We start from the raw sequence: 19386 nt of genomic DNA, 5'->3' as shown, positions 1-19386 counted from the left end.
CGGTTTTGAAAGAGATCAGGGACTGCAATCTCTCCCAAAATAAAGAAAAATGCAATTAGATATTGCTCAGCATACGTATTTTCAGGAGGGACTTACATGTAAAAACAAGATGTGTTTGCGTAGACGATCGAATGGCAATACCGAATTCAACCTGAAGAAGCTTATGTGGAAGCAATCCACGGCAAACATCTTGGAAGCTGGAGTATGGTAGACATGGCAGTGCATAGGGCATACTTGGTGTCCGTACATGCGCCTGATATTGTCAGTAAGACAGCAAATTGTATCTTCTGCACGAAAATAGATACAAATATATAAACGATCATACCTTCATTAAAATAGGCACATTTAAATTTAATTAAAGTTTCTTATGAAGAAACCCAAATAGATTTTGAGGGACCAATATAAAATGAAAAGATTCAATAAGTTATTTTTCTTGCATGTATTGATCGATTCTCTAAATGTACTACGGCAGACGTATTTAATAAAACCAACGCAAATAATGTACATCAGTTTCTACAAAACTATTTTTCGCATTGCGTTCTATGCTCAATAAGATAAGATCAAGCAAGATGTCAATTCGGTCAGCATATAAAGACATTCTGTATGAGAAATAATATTGAGCTAATAGAAACAACAGTTCACAATCACAGAATGATTGGATTATGGAGCGTCTAATAGAAACTGTCAAAGGCCGCTTGTCTTGTTTTAACGAAGCAGTACAATAAAAACTTAATTCGAAAACATCCATTTTTCAATAATTTGCCAAATAAGAAGGTGACGTCAAAAAAGCATTAAGATAACCCATTTGAAGATCAATTTGACGGACCGACTAACACACTTCTAAGTAACATAAGCACTGAAGCAGATCCGAAAAAATTAAGCTATAAACTTAATTTGGATAAATAATTAGATCTCGTAACAGTATCGTGGGAGAAACTCATGCCACAAGGTAAATAGGAGAAAACCAAAAGGAGCGAAGTAGCGAACTTTGGCATGCAATTAAACAACAACAGAAAACCAACAAATGGTTGAGATTATACAGTCAACGGAGGAGAGAAACCCAACTACCCTTGTATTAACGAAGCAGTACAATAAAAGCTTAAATTGAAAACATCCATTTTTTAATAATTTGCCAAATAAGAATGTGACGTCAAAAAAGCATTAAGATAACCCATTTGAAGATCAATTTGACGGAAAGACTAACACACTTCTAAGTAACATAAGCACTGAACCAGATCCGAAAAAATTAAGCTATAAATTTATTTTGGATAAATAATTAGATCTCGAAACAGTATCGTGGGAGAAACTCATGCCACAAGGTAAATAGGAGAAAACCAAAAGGAGCGAAGTAGGGAATTGGGTAAAAGAAACACAGAAGGCCAACAAACGAAAGGAGGACGATCCGCAAGACGAAACAAGTGTCATAAAAATCTTCTCCTCGGCTTGGCGATTGCAAAGAGTGAAGAGTCTTTAGCACTGAACCTGGCAAAGGAGAGACCTCACAACAAAAGACCGAGAAAAGGTCTCAATGGGCTCTCTGACGTGTCAGCACCTGGTTCAACAATGATCAAATGGAAAGAATGCAACTCATTTATAAAAAAGCCAGGGAGAAAAGAGGTCACCATTCGCAATTCCGACATTGCAAAATTTGGAACAAAAGAAGAAAAAATACATTCCTAGCAGAATAAGCAAAACTAACCCCCTTCCCTAACTGCAAAGACAACAGCGGAAAAGGTCGATAGACACGCTAAGGTTGCATTGAAGAAACTCGAAAATGGAGTGAAGATAAAATACGAAAACAAAAAACGACACAAGCTGCGCGTCATCATTTCATTTTAGTGTATTGCGTGCATTGAATCTGCGAATGCTCACTATGCCACCCCAACCTAATTTTGCGCCGCAGAATTCAGCAACTGGAGATACAGCCGATAAGGCTCCGCAAACACTGCCAACACTTCCAACAAAACCCAAACGAAAACAACCAAACATTACACAAAAGCAGCCAACTAAAAGGACTAAAATAATCACCCTTCATTACAAAATTACATGAATCGACCAATTTCACGCAAGCATATCCCCTAAAAACTACGCCTTCAACTTCATCGAGACCGCCTCCAAGACAAAAACGGTGGCATGCAATTAAACATCAACAGAAAACCAAAAAATGGTTGAGATTATACAGTCAACGGAGGAGCGAAACCCAACTACGCCGTATACAGAACTGAAAATTGACATCTGCTCCCCAACACAACTCTACCCAGTTGCTTATTACATATCACCAAACTAAGAAGTAATAAAAATGAGTGTTAGTGACGCAGAAAAGGCCTCAAAATTGAAAAGTCTATAAAGAAACTCAAAATCAAACTCCTATATTTCTAAAATTTTACAAACAAATTAGAATCTAATAACGAGTGCATGTTTACTAATCTTCTGATATATTTGTTATAAACAAATTGTGCATTTGTTTATGTTAGTCGAGGGGGAATGTCATACCCAAGCAAAACTATTCATTTTGGTTTATTGTTTTGCCCTTCAGTTAACCTTTATTTTAGTGCATTTGTGTACTTCGCTTAGTTGAACAAATTTGGTATTCTTTATGTTGCATCATTGTCTGTGGTAGAAGTCAAATTTTAATCTGTTCGTCATCTTGTAATTTTTTTCCATTTTGTTTTGATATTTGACAAGAACTTTTTTTAATTCATTTTCTTCTAATTTAATCTAGTTTCACTTCTCTCAATTTAAAACCAAATTTAAGCTGATCTAAATTCTCAAATTTGCAAGGCGAAACTCTACCTAGATTCAAATCAGTTAACTGATCGTTAATTGCCAAGCAATTCACAAAAAAAATGCTTGGTGCTTGATTCCGCCCCGCAAAATTCAGCCAAAATTTGCATTGAAACGGAATTAAGTTCCGAAGCAAAATATTACGTGCTTTCGCGCCGCAAAATCAGCCAAGTAATTCGACATGCAAAATTTGATTTCAATACGCCAAGCAATATAAGCAAAAAAAGTCCAGAATTGAAGAGTTTAACGATTCCTTGATTTGGAACTCTCTTGGCACCTCAACTCAAACAAGGTCAACTCACATTCAGCGCGATATATGACAAGACAATTATTGTCTCATCTGCATCATCGGAAAGCAAAAGGAAAACAATAAAGATCAAAATGAAGACAAATTGGTAAAATTCAAACTGTTGAAGCGCTGCAGCATTGCATTGAGCTTGCCTTGACCGTAAAATTTGGTTTAAAAAACCAACAACACATTATGAATTAACACAGCAATGTTTCGCAATGAAAATGCACTACGAATAGTTGACAAAAATTTAAGCTGTAATTTGCATGTTGAATGCAAATAGCTAAGTTTTCTAGCTATTGACTAATCAGGTCATTTACAAAACCTAGAAATTTATTGTGAAGGGAAAACCAATGTCTGTGTCTTGGTATTGCTTCCATCTGTTTCTTGAAAATCAACTTTGCACACGTTTTTAGTAAATCAAAGTAGAATTGTGTCAGATAACAATCAAAGAAGGTTAAGTTCGACTGATGTTGAAAAAATATCAACATTAAACAAAATCTCCGAGATCTTATTTTCAATCCAATTTATACAGATCTAACTGTAGCACTTGGAGAATGAAAAGGGTTAATTTCTTACTAACTCTACACACTGCTAGATGAATCTAAGTGGATTCCTTAATACAAAAAAGAGATGCCCAGATCAGTAAAAACATCGCATTTCATCTTATTTCTTCCCTTCATTTCTTCCCCTTCTACATTTAATCCAAAACATTCCAATTTTGAGCCGCCAGACGACCAATTAAATAACGGCTATGATCGCGTCAGTATTGATTTTCAATCTCTTCTGCGCTTTCTTTTTCAGTAAATTGTTAACTTGAACTTCCCAGTATTAATTTAAAAAATAATGAGATTTTTCAAATATTACGGTTATCTGCGGATTAAACATTGATGATTTTCTAATTTGTTAATGTAATGATATCATTTATCCATTAAAAAAAACAATTTTACTTTACAACTGCGTTCCTTGATGGAGCACCGTTTAAGGTGCCCGTTTCAGGCTCTTTTGAGCAAAATGTGGTATTATAGAATTTTATTTATTGCTCGCACATTTTTTTGAAAGCAGGAGAATTTTATTACCATAAGTAATAGTCCACTCCTAGCAAACTTATAAAAATGGAGTTTTAGGACACAAAGTGACTTGTAAATAAACATTGCAAATCAAAAGCCATTTCAATGTAAGTTTGTGATACTGACTGAGCGAATTGTTACTCAGATGCAACAGTTCTGTATTTATATTACACGAAAAATAAATTATACCAAGCTTGGCTTCAGCCAGCTTTGTGTGGCCCAATTTTGAAACTAGACTTTTAAATCTTATGACCAGCAAAAAAGTCCCTCCACAATATAGATTTTGTACCAAAACAATGCTATTGATTCGTTTATCAGGCAACTTCATAATCTTTTTTGAACTAGCAGTTGTTACGATTGCTATTCTTACTAGCATTTTTTTGCCTGTATCTAGTTCTTGCATTTTTTTCCTAGTTTCTTAAAATTCAGTTGCTTGAACTTGAAGATCACCAATCAAAAGTTTGTTGCTGGAATCGGTTGCTTAAAATATGCAAGATTCGTTTATATATATATATATATATATATATATATATATATATATATATTTATATATATATATATATATATATATATATATATATATATATATATATATATAATATATATATATTGTTCCTCTGAAGTACAAATACATGATAATTGAAGTGCAACGTTTTCTTATTCTGGAACGCTTCTAATAATCGTTTTCTTTCAATTTTTTAATACTGCCTCGACCCCGCACTTTTTCTACGCAAATAGAATATATTTGAATGTTCATAAGCTCAAAAACTTGAAAAAAGTGAATATTTTGCAGATTTGAAATAATGTTAGGTTCAATATATTTTCTTCTGAACCCAATTAATTGAACAGTGATACAAATTTTTTGCTTGGAAGAATCACGATAGTCGTAAAGGTCAAGTAATTCTTTTCCTTAGGTTTGAATCTTTCTCTGTCGTCACACCAGACTATATGCAGTATAAATATGACATTACAAGTCCTTTTTCTGCTACATAAATCAATATAAACTCCACTTTTAAGCAACTAATGCCAGAAAGCAAAGTTGAGTATTATTAGCCGTTCCATACAAAACACTATTGATAGTCCTAGAATTGAGGAATTAGTTTGGATCAAAAATTTCCTCTCATCCCTTTCAATTAAATCCAGTTTGTGCCCCGAAGGAACACCGAAAAAAATTCTTCCTTCATCAGAGAATAAGCGGTCGAACAAAGAAATATACTGCTTTCATTTAGCAGCATATTTCGCTCTGCAAATATTGGAACATTCAGTTTTAATGGGAAGCCACTTTTGTTTTAAATGTCATTAGAATAAAAGTCTCGCGAACATTTCAGAGTCTCAGTTTTGTTCGATTGCCCACTTGCTGTGGAAAATTTAGGGATAGACTTGAGAAGGTGAAGCAATTTGCTGCGATAAAGAAAAAGGTAAGTACTAGATTTTTATTGAGCTCCTAAATTTGCGCTTTTCCCTTTTCATAAATTTCTGCTTTTCAAGTTTTCCCAACTAGAGGACCTGAATCTAGCCAAGATATGCTTGTGACAAAATGTTTCTTTTCGGATTAGTCCCAAATTCGAGATATTGTCTTACCGAAATACCGCCAGGGACCATAGTTGTCTGTAAGAAGACCCGGATCGACAAAAAAGGGCTATGTAAATAATAAAATTCCCAGAGCGTCCCTATCTTAACAACGTATAGACTGAAAACACAATGACGGTGCCTTACGGGGAACGTTGGGGGGGGGGGGGTGTGGTTGTCGACTAGTGTCTCTCTGCCATTCGGCTGCTTCTTCTTTTGTTTTAAAAATATCTACTGTTACACGTGCCCTTAGTTCGGTGACATTGGCAGATTGCGCATCAATCTTACAAACTTTGAAATGTAACAATTGAAGGTGCAACCCCCAGTTACAGATCACGTGCCATTACATGGTAAAGCGTTATCTAAAAAAATATGCACCCGTTAAGCTGGAGGGGGGGGCACAAACAAAAAAGATCCCTGTTCTGACTTAAAAATGAGCCTTGTCGTGATCAAGGAAAAGTCTAATAATAATTAAGTGCAGGCGTTTTGCAGCCTTTTGAAAAGAAAAACGCTCAAAATTCCACGAACTCATTAAAAATAATTTATTCTGCTGATAAAGTAGAAAAAGCAAGTAAGAAAAAACAGTAGGCAAAAGGTTGAGCAACAAAAGTTATTTTTGAAAAAGAAATGCAATTTTGGAGATTAGGAGGTTGGTAAACTAGGAAAAACTCAAAACCATAAGACAGTTGTATTATTAAAAATAAAATGGGAACTGAATATACACAAAGTTTAGCTCCTTTTTATGGTACTTATCTAAGTAAAACTATACCGAGAAAGTTTAGATTCGCTAAAGAACTCTTTGCTTTAGTTCCTAACACCTAATGTGATTTGCTAATTTTGATTCTTTTCAACAGAAATATAAGTGGCCTTTGTACAATCGAATTAATTAGTTGAAGGCCAAAGGATTTTGCAACCAGATTTTATAAGTGACAGAATTTAACTCATAACACCTGATTGAAAGGTGTTAATCAGGTTTTATGTGTTAATCTTATCAATAAAATAATGATAGCGCCAAAAAAAATATATTTGGGGGCAAGTTTAGGTTGTGTCAATCTTTTATCGACACAACAAAAGAGTTCGTCAGGTAAGTTCGTCCCTGTTTTCTGACACCTGAGTAAAAAAAATTCAAACTTATGGATGTTTATTCGAAGCTGTCACATCCGCCCTCCCTTTTTACTTAAAGTTCCGGAAACAAACTCTCCCGATCTAATCGTTCATTTTCTATCTATTTGTCGGAAATCACAAAGGGTCTGATGATTCCGGCTGCGATTGCTCTGCAATTAACGTAATGCTGCAGAATTTCATTCCAGATTTCAGGGTGCCACGTCTGTGTTGTTAACTTGTGGTTCTCTTTGCGATATTTTCAAATCCACTGTAGCCCTCATGTAGTCTTCCAATTTCATTGCCGCTCACTACTTTTGTTCGATTTGAGGTTTCAAGTTGTACGAAGGAAATGCACATGCTTTTCTTGACTATTAAAATTACAGGGAGTTACTCCGTGTCTTTTCATTGGCCCTGAATAGAAGGGGTTCGCACCAGTCAAAACCAATTTTATTGTTATCCTCACTCTGCGTTTTAATAGAAGTTCAACTGGAGTATTGCACGTCGTCTTTGAAGTGTTCTGATGGGTCATCAGTTCACTTCTCAGGAATTATTCAAATGACGTTGAGCTTGGAACTTCACGCTCGAAGTGCCCGCATTACTGTCTTAACTGCTCTTTCAGCGAGTCTAATAACTCCTGGACGATAGAAGTGCAGTTCCATTTTCTTAAATCCCAATGATTCATGCCACGGTTTAAGATCACCACTATCAAATTCAGGACTCTTATCAGCGACTAAGGCCGTAGGTATTCCCAATTGTGCAGAGATATGACTGTGATGTTTTGACTGTTTCTAATGACCTATTTTTTGCAGTGAAGCCTTCTATCAAGCCTGAAATCGCGTCAAAAATTTTTAAGATTAGGTCTTCGCCATGACTACAATTCCCTTCAATCTAGATCTGTTCCCCGATGATGGCTTTTGGTAAATGGGTACTGTTTGTCATAGGCTAGGCCTATTCAATTGACACTTCTTACACTCAAGTTTGCACAAACGATTTATTAAATTGAAGGCCAATGAATGTTGCAATCAGATTTTATAAGTTGGAGAATTTAACTAATAACATCTGACTGATACGTCAAAAAGAAAATAAAAGTAGCCCAATCGAATGATGCTTTGGAGTCAAGTATGGTTTTGTGTCCATATTCAACCGACACATCAAAAATTTCGTCAAGTAAGACGTTCTTTTGTTTTCTGAAACTTGAGCAAAGAAAAGTTCTAAAATTATGGATGTTCTTTCGAGACTATCACATCCGCCTTCCCTTTTCATTTAAAGTTCTGGAAATAAACTCCCCCAATTACCCGTTCGTTTTCTATTTTTTGTTGATAATCACAAAGGCTCTGATGTGATGATTCCGCTTGTGGCCGCTCTGCACTTAGCGTTGCTGCGGAAATTTATTCCAAATTTCAGGGTGCCACATTTGTGTTCTTAACTTATGGTACCTGAGATATAAGCTAATTCACTGTTGCCTTAATTTTCACTTTGTTATCATCTAGTAATTCACTTCAATTGCCGCTCACTAGTTTAGTCCAATATGAGTCTTCAAGTTGCATGAAGGAAGTGTTCAAACGTTTTTTTGAGTATTAAAATTACAGAGACTGTCTCCATCTTTTCATTGGCCCTTAATAGAATGGGTTCGCGCAAGTCAAAAAACCAGCTTTTTGTTATCCTCACTCTGAGTTCTAAGTACAGTTCAACTGCTTTTTTGCGCGTCGTCTTTGAAGTGTTCTGATCGGTCATCAGTGCACTTCGCAGGAATAATCCAAATGACGTTAAGGTTGCAACCTCACCCTCTAATTGCCCTGGTTACTATCTTAGTTGCTCTTTTTGCTAGTCTAAACACTCTTGATTGATAGAAGGGCCATTCCATTTTCTTAAATCCCAAAGATTCACGCCAATGTTTAGATCCCCACTATCGAATTTCGTACTCTTATCAGTGACTAATTCTTAGGTATTCCCAATTGTGAGATTTCATTATGATTTGTTTTGACTGTTTCTGTTGGTCTATTTTTCACAGGGAAAACTTCAATCAGGCCTGAAATCACGTCAAAAGTTACTAAAAATATGCCTTGGCCCTGAACATAATTCCAATCAATCTAGAGCCATTCCCAGATGTTGGTTTCTGACAACTTGGGTACTGTTTGTTATGGGCTAGGCCTATCCAATCGACAATTCGTACACTCAAGTTTAGACTATCGAGTTATTAATTTGAAGGCCAATGGGTGTTGCAATCAGATTTTATAGGTTGTAGAATTTAACTTATAACACCTGACTGATATGTCAATAAGATAATGATAGCGGCCAAGTAGAATTATGTTTTGAGTCAAGTTTAGCTTTGTGTCTATCTTTTATCGACACGTCAAAAATTCCGTCAGGTAAGTTCTTCCTTTGTTTTCTGAAACTTGAGCGAAGAAAGTTCTAAGTTTACGGATGTTCATTTGGAATCTATCACATACGCCCTCCCTTCTTATTTAGAGTTCTGGAACAAACTCCAACGGCCTCTCTGATGGTTTTCTGATTATTGTCGAGAATCACGAAGACTTTGCTGATTCCGGTTGTGGCTAATTCTCACTTAACACTGCTGCTGAAATTTATTCTTGATTTTAGGCTACCTCATCTGTGTTCTCAATTTGTGGTTCTTTTTGAGTTATAATCTGTTCAACTTTTGGGGTAGTTTTAACCTTGCCCTCACCTAGTCTTGCACTTCGACTGCTTCTCACCAGTTTAGTTCGATATGAGTTTTGAAGCTGTTTGTAGGAAGTGTTCAATCTTTTCCTGATTATGAAAAGTACAATGACTGTCTCCGTCTTTTCATTAGCTCTGTCAAGAATTGGTTCGCACAAGTCAAAACCAGTTTTCTTGTTATCTTCACTCTGCGTTTCAATAAAAATTCAACTAGAGTTTTGTGCGTCGTCTTTCAAGTGTTGCAATAGGTCACAATTGCACTTTGCGGGAGTTCCCCGAATGACGTTGAGGTTGGAATTTGAAGCTCGAACTGCCAGCCTTACCATCTTAACAGCTCTTTCAGCTAACCTAATACCTTCTGGATGAAAGATGAGCCATTCCATTTTCTTAAATCCCCAAGATTCACGCCAATGCTTAAGATCCCCACTATCGAATTCAGTACTCTTATCAGTGACCAAGGTCTTAGGTATTCCCAATCGAGCAGATGTTTGACTGTTTGTAATGATCTACTTCTCGCAATGAAACCTTCCATCAAGAATGACTTCGCGTCAGTAATCACTAAGTTTGTGCCTTTGCCCTGAACATAATTCCATTAAGAAAGGAGCCGTTCGCAGATGTTGGCTTCTGGCAACTTGGGAACTATTTGTCATAGGCTAGGCCTATCCAATCGACAATTCGTATACTCACGTTTAGACTCCCGAGTTATTAAGTTGAAGGCCAATGGGTGTTGCAATCAGATTTTATAAAATGGGAGATTTAAAATACAACATCGGACTGATAGGTCAATAGGATAAAGATAGCGCCCAAAAAGTTTTATTTTTGGAGTCAACTTCAGTTTGGTGTCCATCTTTTCTTAACACATCAAACAGTTTGTCAATTAAGTTTTTCTTTGTTTTCTGAAACTTGAGCAAAAAAGTCCATGTTTATGGATATTCATACGAGCTATCCCATCCGCCCTCCATTTTTATTTAAAGTTCTGGAGATAATCTCCAACGGTCTGTCTGATGGTTTTCTGATTATTGTCGATAGTCACAAAGACTTCGATGATTCCGGTTGTGATTTCTTCTCACTTAACGCTGCTGCAGAAATTCATTCCTGATTTTAGGCTGCCACACCTGTGTTCTCAGTTTGTGGTTCTTTTTGAGTTATAATCTGTTCAACTCTTGGGGTAGTTTCACCCTTGCCGTCATCTAGTCTTGCACTTCGATTGCCTCTCACTCGTTCAGTCCAATATGAGTTTTCAAGTTGCATGAAGGAAGTGTTCAAGCTTTTCTTGATTATAAATGTTACAGTGACTGTTTTACACGTGCCCTTAGTTTGGTGACATTGGCAGATTGCGCATCAACCTTACAAAATTTGAAATGTAACAATTGAAGGTGCAGCAACCCCCAGTTACAGATCACGTGCCATTACATGGTAAAGCGTTATCTAAAAAAATATACACCCGTTAAGCTGGGGGGGCACAAACAAAAAAGATCCTCGTTCTGACTTAAAAATGAACCTTATCGTGATCAAGGAAAAGTCTAATAATAATTAAGTGCAGGCGTTTTGCAGCCTTTTGAAAAGAAAAACGCTCAAAATTCCACGAACTCTTTAAAAGTAATTTATTCTGCTGATAACGTAGAAAAAGCAAGTAAGAAAAAGCAGCAGGCAAAAACTGAGCAACAAAAGTTATTTTTTAAAAAAAGGCAATTTTGGAGAATAGGAGGTTGGAAAACTAGGAGAAACTCAAAACCATAAGACATTTTTGTTATTAAAACTAAAATGGGAACTGAATATACACAAAGTTTAGCTCCTTTTTATGGTACTTATCTAAGTAAAACTATACCGAGAAAGTTTAGATTCGTTAAAGAACTCTTTGTTTTAGTTACTAACACCTAACGTGATTTGCTAATTTTGATTCTTTTCAAGAGAATTATAAGTGGCCTTTGTACAATCGATTTAATTATTTGAAGGCCAAAGGATTTTGCAACCAGATTTTATAAGTGAGAGAATTTAACTCATAACACCTGATTGAAAGGTGTTAATCAAGTGTTATGTGTTAATCTTATCAATAAAATAATGATAGCGCCAAAAAAATATATTTGGGGGCAAGTTTAGGTTGTGTTAATCTTTTATCGACACATCAAAAGAGTTCGTCAGGTAAGTTCGTCCCTGTTTTCTGACACCTGATTAAAAAAAATTCAAACTTATGGATGTTTATTCGAAACTGTCACATCCGCCCTCCATTTTTACTTAAAGTTCCGGAAACAAACTCTCCCGATCTAATCGTTCATTTTCTATCTATTTGTCGGAAATCGCAAAAGGTCTGATGATTCCGGCTGCGGTTGCTCTGCATTTAACGTAATGCTGCAGAATTTCATTCCAGATTTCAGGTTGCCACGTCTGTGTTCTTAGCTTGTGGTTCTCTTTGTGATATTTTCAAATCCACTGTAGCCCTCATCCAGTCTTGCAATTTCATTGCCGCTCACTACTTTTGTTCGATTTGATGTTTCAAGTTGTACGAAGGAAGTTCTCATGCTTTTCTTTACTATTAAAATTACAGGGACTGACTCCGTGTCTTTTCATTGGCCCTGAATAGAAGGTGTTCGCACCAGTCAAATTCAATTTTATTGTTATCCTCACTCTGCGTTTTAATAGAAGTTCAACTGGAGTATTGCACGTCGTCTTTGAAGTGTTGTGACGAGCCATCAGTGCACTTAGCAGGAACTAATGAAATGACGTTGAGTGTGGAACTTCACCCTCGAAATGTCCGCATTACGGTACCCCTTCAGCTAATCTTTTAGCTCCTGAATGATAGAAGGACTATATCATTCTCTTAAATCCCAATGATTCAAGCCGTTGTTTAAGATCACCTATATTGAATTGAGGAATCTTTCAAGAGACTAAGATCTCAGGTATTCCATATTTGTTTATGATTTATTTTTTGACTGTTTCTAGTTGTCTACTTTTCACAGGGAAACCTTTTATCAATTCTAAATTTGAGTCATTATTACTAAGATCTTGTTTTGGCCCTGAAGTCTATTCCATTCAATATAGAGCCGTTCCAAGATGTCGGTTCCTGGCAACTTGGGTACTGTTGTTTTTAGGCTCGGGCCTCTTCAAAAGACAATTTTTACTTTTATTAACCAAATAATGAACGTTTTGAGTAAAAACAGCCTACCATGTCATCAACCTGACTGATAGTTTGGTTGCACTCTTCCCCAGATTTCACTAATGTGATTCTGCTAAAACCAAATATCTAAGTTTGGATGTAATGGAGAGAACAACCCTTCTCAAGACTAATCAATTGTTTATGGTTATCCTTTTGTCCCTGTTGTTGATTGTCTATATGTCCTTTGCTTGTTCGCCAATTTCAATTTCATTTTAGGCGTCTGAGACGTCAGTTTGTCCACAGTAGGAGACTTCATTGCGATTTTTGACATTTGTTTTACGCTCGCTTTTGAGTAATCTTGATCCCTTACCTTGACATTGATATGCAACTTTAAGTCAACGCAAAGTCTCGGTCCATCTTGCTGTTTCTTTGCCACACAACTAGTGACGCATCATTGGTTGATTCTGTTTGAACAGGCTCCATACTGCTCCCTCTGACTATCTGTTTTAGTTTCTTCGTGACTTTGCCTTGAACAGGTAGAGGTGTTTTCCTGGCAGTGCAGAAAATTAGCTGTGACCCTGGTATTAACTTCAACTGACAATTGAGCTTGATAACCTGTCCACTAGACGAATGTTTGGATGTAAATTTGTTCAGACCTTGGTAAGGTTAAAAATCTGTTCCAGGTAGTCTGAACTCTTCGTTAGACAAAATATCTGCCAAGAGAGTTTGTGCGTGCCAGCTTCCGTTTCACTCAACATCACGATTAAGTGATCCCAGAAGCATTAGCTGATGGCATCATCAGCTTTGAGATGTTTCATCATACCGCCTAACTGAGGTTTACCAGGGTCACTTCATATTTTAGATGATGTCAATCTGATATCCGTGTCTCGATCTATCTGTATATGTTTTAATTATATTGAATTTTTATCACCATCCCTTTCGGAATTGCCAGCTGTTTTAAGTTTTCTAAGTCACATTAGCGTGCTTAGTCGCTTATATTTGTTAGAAATATGTCAATAGATTCACCTACGACTTGACTTACAAATATTTTAACTTTTCCGCTTTACTCAATATCTCTTCTGGAGAAATGTTTTTTCAATGACATGTCCAAATTATTTAAAGAGAGTAACTTGTTTTTTCTTGGGGCTCATGTGGCTCCTTAGTTTATGTAGTATTTTTTGACGTTTTATTCTAAGAAAGAAGTTTATTACCTGAAGGTCCTCGTTGATACTGCCGATTCTGATTTTGTCCTCTTTAATTACTGCTTGACGTTTCGCCACAAAGTGCATAACCCACCCAGCACAGTATACAGCATTCTGCAAATCCAATAGGTTTCGGTCAACTGTTGGTCTGAACCACGCTGTCGGGGTTGGTAACGAAGGTCAAAATTTCGACTAGGTAAAGTGTTTTATATTAAAATTGGAAGTATGTAAAATTTAGCTTTTTTTAGAATTCTAATTTATTCTGAAATATACAGAGAAAATTTAGATTAGCTAATAATGTTTTACTTGATTGGCATGCGAAAAGATTTTACTTCCGAACCCCTCGCGCGACTTTTTTGTTTCTTGTCTTGAGAATCATAAGTGGATTTTGTACAATCAATTTAATAATTTGAAGGCCAGTGGATGTGGAAATCAGATTTTATAGGCAGGAGAATTTAACTTATAACATCTGATTGATAGGTCAATAGGAAAATGATAGCGCCCAGAAAGAATTAGTTTTTTAGTCTTGGAATCAAGTTTAGTTTGTTTCCATCTTATCGACACACAATGCAGTTCGTGAAGTACGTTCTTTTTTATGTAACTTTAATAAAGGAAACCTCTAAGTTTCTCGATGTTCACTCAAAGCCATCACGGAAATTGCATTAATAAAATGAGTTAAAGTAGTGTTAAACTGACAAAATAGGCAATTATCAACATCAAATGCACTCTAAAAGAACTGAGCTATGAGTTTCGTTTTTAACGTTTCAGTTCGATGTTCGTTTTAATATTTTTTTGCTCAATTTTTTCTCAATTATTTTCAAACATAACGTAAGTAAACCTGTTAAACCTCTTGTTCCTGGAATGAACGACCAGTCAATCTGAGACTGAGTTTCCAACATAAAAGAACTGATCAAGCCTTCAGGATTCGACCTCTGGTCAGACCATGTTCCAGACTTTTCCCTGTTTTCAGAAAACTTGACATACTTTTCCCTGTGATCAGACCATGTTTCAAGAATTGCCCGTTGATTTATTTTTTACACCTTGCCCTAATCCTGCTCAACTCTTATGTGACGTTTTTCCACACTCTTTTGCGTACTTAGCCTTTGTGCGACCTTGTATTTCGGTTTTGCACACCATCTTCATGTGCGCCTCAAGATGGTCTCATCAGTGGAGTTATTTTCACTTTTGCGTGTGGTAATAAAAATTATAGAGGGTTAGAAATTGCAGTCGATGGCAGCTTTATAGACTTAGTTCTTGCATATTTAATTAGCATCTTTATAAACGACGCCAAATAAAGAGCTTATAGCAATAAGTAAATACTTCTACTTCGTCAAGGAGAAAACAAGTTTCTATTTTTACATATTTTTACATAAATGTGGAAAAACCTTATTGAACAACTCAGAAAAATCCCAGAATGTGACATTAATTCCCACATATGAGCATGATAATTCAGCAAACAAATAAATACAAATGAGTTCGTCGGAAAATCCCATTTTGATACAGAGAATTACAGAATCTTGTCACAGAAGCAAAGTAATTCTAATTTTGTGTTAAAAAATAACTTTACTACGTCTTTATCATATCACCATTTTTATGTTTTGTCTGGTCATCAGTTTAAGGTAAGCCTTGCAAACCTAACAATTAATTTGAAGAGAGAAAACAACTCTTCCCGTTTTCCGAGAAAGCAATGTGAGCAACTCAAAACTTGATAAGATTTCAACAACTCAGAAGCTTGATAAAGCATTTTTTGACATCATGTTGAAAATAGCAAGAACAAAATTCGGAAAGGTTTGGGTCAATAAAGCAAACAGATCACTAAAAAATTCAAATTTTGGCAAATTTAGTTCATGATTCTTCTGTTTCCTCTTTTTCATCTAAACTCCATCTCATTTAAAAGATGCGTTGCCACTGTCATTGACAATCTTGGTATCGGTATTATTATATCGGTATCATTACAAATATCGGTATCGGGATTTTTGAGTGCTCTTTTTGCAAAAATGAGGAATGAGGAACTTTTTTATGAAAAAATTTTCAAAAATGAAGTGAGAATGTATGAACAAAAAATTACCCAAAAATTTTATTTGCCCTAATCACTGGCGTGAAAAAGCTAATTTAATTTTAGTAACCAAGACATTTTAGACATATCCCTACATTTGTGTTTGGAAATGGCGAGTAGAGTGGAGTATTTGGAGATTTTTGTTTAAGAAAGCATATTTTATTGCCAAAATGCTTTATAAATTTATTAAGTGAGCCAATTAGTGAAAACAGAAGTGCAGAACTCACAGAATTAGTGAAATATATAAATTAAATTGTCCGGAAGGGTAGTTTAGAAATAATGGAACGTTAGATTAATTAATATGGTTTTGTTATCTCATATCAAAATTAAATTTTTATATGATCATTGAAAACAAATTCTAACAAATGCTGGCTTGATGCGTTTCCGCATAGACATGCAGCGTTTTGTATCGTTTTTTAAAGACTGTTTTTCATTGCTTTGCATTCATTTTGTTTGTAATCAAAGAGAAGATCTCGGTTATGTTCCTATTTTTTAATACAAATTCATTTTAAATGGAAGAATTAGAAAGCTAGAAAACTGAAATATATTCTTCCAGTAGAACTGACCAGTAACCGATAAGAATTGCAGTGACATGTTTTGAATCACTCTATTCTTTATTTCACATCGTATATTTTAAACGCAAAACATTTGCGGCAGGTATTCGTTCTAATTAAAACTATCTTTTTACAGAAAAATGGAAATAATCCATCGCATTGAGGATTATGACATCAATGAACAATTATTGCTACCCGGGCCGAGGATTTGCCCCAAAAATAACGGGGAAAAGAGTGTAAAGAGTGTATAAATAAAAAAAAATTACACCCCTATTTCTCCGCTTAATTAAGGGTGGAAGAGTGTAATTATAAGAGTGTAATTTTAAAAAATAAAGGTGGAAGGAGGTAATAAGGATTGATCCCCCATCTTCCCCCTGTCAAACTTGTTACTTTAATTGTCTGCATTAACCATTGCGCCAACTGACACTAGGATCAAATGCGTCAATTTGGTTATATTGGTAATCGTGTAAGAGTGTAATTTTTATCAGTCCACTCTAAATTACACTCTTTGCAAAGAGTGTAAAAAGAGTGTAATTACAGTGTAATTTTTAAAAATTACACTCCTACCCTCTTTTCCCCTATAAATAGGAGTGGAATACGCATTACACCCTAATCCCTGCTAATTAAGGGTGGATTAGGGGTGAAACCTCGGCCCGGATAACTTGACTATGAAGAATCAAGATGACCCTAATTTCTAAAGATAAAAACAAATGGACTGTTTGGTTCCGAATAGGTATTTGAAAAGTTTTTCTTCGCTGGATATCGATGCTATCGAGATATATATTTATTTCTTTGGATCTCAAGTTTTATTGCAATTCAGATACTACAGAACAAGTACACTATTTTGCAGATAAAAATCTTTATTTTCATTTTCGTCTCAACGCAGGTAAGACTATTGGGCGCAATTTTTTACGAAAAAACATACAACAGTTTTTATCCCACTAAATGTAATCTTAGGTTTTACTCTTGCAATTGAGCTTCCTTTGCACTTATAAGCAGTTTTCTGCAGCAATCATTGAGATATTTTTCGATATTCTGTATTCAAGCTGCTTTATAAAAGATAGTTTTTAAAATTCAGACGTCTACGTTTCTGCATGCTATAGAAAAACACATTTTAAAAACTAGGCTGAAGTAACTGTGACTTCAGCAAACAAATAAATACAAATGAGCTCTTCGGAAAAGCCCATTTTGATACAGAGAATTACAAAATCTTGTCACAGAAGCAAAGTAATTCTAATTTTGTGTTACAAAATTACTTTACTACGTCTTTATCATATCATCATTATTATGTTTTGTCTGGTAATCATTTGAAGGTAAGCCTTGTAAACCTAACAATTAATTTGAAGAGGATGAGAGGAAACAAATCTTCCCGTTTTCCGAGAAAGCAATGTGAACAACTGAAATCTTTATAAGATTTCAATAATGCAGAAGCTTGATAAAGCGTTTTTGACATCATGCTGATAATAGCAAGAACGAAGTTAGGAAAGGTTTGGGTCAATAAAACAAACCGAACACTGAGAAATTCAAATTTTGGCAAATCTGGTTCATGATTCTTCTGTTTCCTCTTTTTCATCTAAATTCCCTTTCATTTAAAAGATGCGTTGCCATTATCATTGACAATCTTGGTATCGGTATTATTATATCGGTATCAATACAAATATCGGTATCGGGATTTCTGAGTGCTCTTTTTGCAGAAATGAGGAGTGAGAAACTTTTTTATGAAAAATTTTTCAAAAATGAAGTGAGAAAGTATGAACGAAAAATTACCCAAAAAATTATATTTGCCCTAATCACTGACGTGAAAAAGCTAATTTAATTTTGGTAACCACGACATTTCAGACATATCGCTACATTTGTGTTTGTAAATCTTATTGCCAAAATGCTTTATAAATTTATTAAGTGAGCCAATTAGTGAAAACAGAAGTGCAGAACTCACAGAAAAAGTTCAAGAAAACGCTTTGCAGGTAAATTAGTGCCGGATATTTTATTGAAGAGACGATAAACTTTCAGGCAGTTGAAAGCAGCAGAGTTTTCCTTACTTTGTACCATTGCATTACACTTTTGTTGCCTGTAAACTGCTCTTTTGTGGCTGTAAAAAATGTTCAGATGAACATGTCGAACAAAATTTTTGAAAAAATTTTTAAATAAATTTGTTTGCCAAAATCCAGCTCAAATTTTTACACAACCACTAAAAAACTAATTCTTTCAAAAACTATCAAGATGTTTGCTTCAGTGTTTTTCAGTTCCATTTTGATGGATTTTATATACTTCATCAGAACATTTCATATTTATCAGCACCAACTAACAAAACAGTTTTAATTATTTTTCTGCATATCTGTATAGCAGCAGTCTCTAAAAAAGCACAGCTAACAAAGATTATTTCCTTATTATTGTTGTAAACAATTAATCTTTGCGCGCAACTTCGAAAAATCTGTGTGCGTTTCAGAGAAAAATAGTATTTATTGCGGAGAAAGAAAAAGTACTATGCACTTAAGTTTTCCATATTCAAGCTCTTTTTGACAATCCAGATACATCGATTAATTGACTTGCACAAAAAACTTGTTTTACATATGTGCATCAATTGTAAATGACTTACAAAACTAATGATACTTTACTGATAAACCTAGTTACTCTTATCTTCTATCCGATCTTCTTATATTCCATAAAACTTTGCCATAAACCGACGAAAAGAGACAACTCTAACCAACAGCTTCCTAATGGTTCTTCGTAAAAAGAACAAATTTTTAATATCGAAAATTTTATATAAACGAAATTTATGTATATATATATATATATATATATATATATATATATATATATATATAAATATGTGTGTGTGTGTGTGTGTGTGTGTTTATGTGTGTGTGTGTGTGTGTGTTTATATAATATTTGCATGCTCTGCATTTTAAAGAGAATTGTTTTTAAAAAGTAAACCTTCGTTAAGATACCGTTTTATTACGGAATTGTGACTAAATTATAAAAAAC

General features: G+C 35.1%; 1 pseudogene; it reads left to right on the top strand.

Annotated features, from left to right (window-relative positions):
* Positions 1–213: 213 nt before the first annotated feature.
* LOC142343077 (retinol dehydrogenase 12-like) overlaps positions 214–19386 on the top strand; it is a 30755-nt pseudogene continuing 11582 nt past the window's right edge.

The sequence above is a fragment of the Convolutriloba macropyga genome, chromosome 7 (genome assembly GCF_964194025.1).
Source record: "Convolutriloba macropyga chromosome 7, txConMacr16.3, whole genome shotgun sequence".
In the NCBI taxonomy this organism is placed as follows: Eukaryota; Metazoa; Xenacoelomorpha; order Acoela; family Convolutidae; genus Convolutriloba; species Convolutriloba macropyga.
This window is presented reverse-complemented; position numbering and strand designations above follow the sequence as displayed.